A 3,690-nucleotide genomic window follows, 5' to 3' on the forward strand; every position below is an offset into this window, starting at 1 on the left:
GGGCGCTAGGGGCTCTCGTGATAGTGCTGTAATGCCTGTGGTGAATGCAGATGCTGTGGATACAGCCCCTCAGCTAGCCCAAGGTCATTCGAAAATAGCTGAACATGTTCAGTCAAATATAGAAACTCTGGAGAGCCATCCCGGCAATTTGAGCTGCACCTCTTGCGAGCAGGATGATCAAGGGACCATATCTATGTGGTCGGGCGCTCCTCTGCTCTCCCCGAAGGAGATATGTTTTTCTCGCTGAATGATGATTCGAACACATCCCAGATTAGTGAACAGGAATCAACGCAAGAGAGTGTCTCAGGGGCAGTTTCTTCACACGGGGTAGGGTCAGTTCCCTGTTGACGCTAACTCTCACCTAATGTCTGATGGGAGGGAGACTTTTCTTCCTCCCCAATACTCTCTGTCTGAGTGGAGTGCTCCATAGTTTCAGGCTTCACAACACTTAAGATCTGTTTTAGTTTGGGCTGTGACCATCACATCCCTATCAACATTTTCAGGAAGGAACTCTGTTTGGGCGTGGGCTGTGACCATCACAGCCCTGCCAACCTTTTCAGGGAAGTCTGGTCACAGCCCTTCCCACCTCTTTAGGAAGGAATTCTGCTTGAGCTGGGGCTGTGGCCATCACAGCCCCACTAACCTTTTCTGGAATGCCTACCATTTTGGAATGGGTTTCTTGTTCTACCCCAGCCCAGGCTGAGATCTCTAGATCATTTCCCAGTGGACAATCTACAGGCAAGTTTGTAGACACTGCCACTCTCTTTGGGCCAGTGACACCTCCCCAGCTGAGATTTACTACTGCTATGGGATGATCTTTCTGCACTCCATCAATGATAGTCACCTGATAGGTGAACCCGCGTAAAAGTTGTCCTGAGGGGACTAAAGTGTCAGTCACCATAGTGGTGCTAGCCCCTGTGTCTCTGTAGGCTTCAACTTTCTGGCCATTGATGTGGGGCTCCTGTCTGTACTTGCCCAAAGTGTTGGGACAAGCAGTGAAGTTGGCAAACCCCATGCCATTTTTACAGACAAGAGTAGCTGTGGAAGGGGACCTGGTTAGGCCAGAGTCCACATGAGTTCCCAAAGTAAACCCAGCCAAATTCTTGGGGGCAATCCCACCACCTGGGGGATTACTACTAACAGTAACAGGAGGTCTGGGAGTATTACTTGGGGAAATGTTTTCCTTATTGTTGGCCCTTGGGCAACTGCTGTCAGCTTCCCAGTGGCCAGGCTGTTTACAGACATGGCAATAAGGTTTCTTAGGGTTAGAGGAAGTGTTTTGGGACCCACCCCCACCATTGGAGTTTTGGGGCCCTATGGAGGACTTGTCTTTTGATTTATCCCCACCTTTCTCTTGAGGCTTGGTAGAATCTTTCATCTGTTCACCACCCTGATATTTAGGCCTAATCCTGGTTCTGACCCATTTGTCTACCTTCTTACCCAATTCTTGTGGAGAGGTCAGATCGGAGTCCACCAGGTGCTGGGGTAGAAGCTGGTTTTGACAAATTCTACGGATCTGTTCCCTCATAATCAAATTATATAGTCCTGTAAAGTCTTGTACTTTGCAGCCCAATAACCAGCCCTCCAGAGCCTTAGTAGCACAATCTACAAAATCAGTCCAGTCCTGAGTCTGTGTCTTCTGGGTATACCTGAACAACAACCTATATTGTTCAGTGGTTAAGCCAAACCCATCAATCAGAGCACTCTTCAGGGCTGAGTAGTTTTTAGCATTCTCATCACTAACTGTGAGGAACTTATCTCTACCTTTTTTCTGGAAAGGAGAGCCACAAGATTGCTGCCCACTGACTTTGGGGTACCTGCTGTTCTTTGCAAGCCCTCTCCAAAGCAGTTATCCATTTGTGGATGTCATCCCCATCTTTGTAGGGGGGCACAATCTTACTTAGGTTTCTCTGATCATAGGACCTATCTTTATCCTTAGGGATATTGCTGCCACCAGTGGAATCTAATCCACTTAACTTTTGCTCTCTTGCAGGAGCAAGTTTTGCTAGGGCTAGGGCAAGTTCTTCCCTCTCTATCCTGATTTGGATTTCCGTCATCCTAGCCTGGTGTTCTCTCCTATGAGGAGAAGTCATTCCCCTCTGAGAACCCCTTGAAGCATTGGAGCGGAGAGACTCCCTGGAGTGGGATATTTCCCTCCTATACCTCTGGTTAAGTCTACATATAAGTCTGTATGGGGCTTGCCCCTCTCCAGCCCCATGTAGGCTTAAGTTAGCCTGGCTAAGTCTCCTAACTTCAACCTGGCTGCCTACCTCATCCTCAGAATCTTCCTCCTCCACTACCTCATAATCATCTATGACAGTAGGGTAGGGGCATCATCTGTAGCGGGTAGGAGCTCATCTGCATTACCTGTAGGACCTGTGCCAGAGGCCTTGAGAACCTCACATTCTTCTAAGAGTTCTATCAGGTGCTGAAGGGTAGGGTTAGAACCCTGTTTCAACTTCCTTGTGGACGGTACACAAGTGTCTCAGCTCTCTGAAGTTGAGTATGTCATATTTGGAGGGTGCCCTTGGAGGGTCACCTCCCACAGGTAGAGATACACTAGGTTCACCTGTGGCTGACATTATCTAGTGGGGTGTGGTGTGTGCACCTACCTACACTAACTGTTTCCTACTAAACCTCTCTAGGAGTTGTAGTCAGGGTGTGCTAGACCCTTTGGTCTACAACAACTAAGCTCAGTAGAACTTAAGTATTATAAGTCTTGTTATATGTACCTATGGTACCTAATGTGATCTTTCAAATGATATCTCAAAGATTACAATTGGCAAAACAACAGCAAGCTCAAATCCCAACCGCTGCACACCAATGTGAAAAGTTGGCCTGATATGTGATGTCCACTATTCTAGTGGGCACCCTGTATCAGTCCAAACAACCCTTATGGTGATGGTTGTAAAGTCAACCTTATAGACCAGCTGTCCTAGTGGTAGCATGGACAAAGCAGTCTTAGGCTAAACTCATGAGGCCATGTGAAGCCAGCTGTTTTATCATATGTAACCCATCTAATACCAAATGAAAGGACACCACACAGGTTATATATATAAAGTATATATATTTATTACTAAATTAATCCTCTGAAATCTTTATGAGATCAGAGGCACACGCACATAACAAGATACTTAATTATCATACAATAAGTTGCACAAAATACAGTAGAGCCCTAGGGGCACGTAAAACCATATACTAAAATAGTGGTATAAGAACCACATCACGAACAAAGGATCGGCCTAGGGCCTTGGAAATCGCTGGGGCTACGCTGTACTACCAAGAGTTAGGGAGCAGGAGGCCCACGGGATGCGTGTGAAGTGTCTTTACACACACGCGAGTTACCATAGAGTTAGAACGGGAACGAAAGAATTGGAATCTAGTTCTTTTAGGGCAGTTCCGAATGGACTAGGAGGAAGCTACTTGAAAGTTAGACACTAGGATAGTCAATACTCACAGGAGTACCGAAATACTCGCGTTACCTCACCCACAGGAAGCGGGTGCATAGGTGTCAAAGTGTGTCGGGTTTCGTCGCTGAATCCTATGGAGCCGTGAAGAAAGATGCTGCAGGCGACCAGGAGGGAAGTGTCCGGTTGGGTCCAAGGGCGGATCAAGGATGAAGAGTACCGGAAAGCAGAGGGGACAGAGTCTGGGTCACTAGCCAGTGACCAGGAAGGAACCAGGAAGGAA

Source organism: Lissotriton helveticus, chromosome 4_1 (genome assembly GCF_964261635.1).
Source record: "Lissotriton helveticus chromosome 4_1, aLisHel1.1, whole genome shotgun sequence".
Classification (NCBI taxonomy): domain Eukaryota; kingdom Metazoa; phylum Chordata; class Amphibia; order Caudata; family Salamandridae; genus Lissotriton; species Lissotriton helveticus.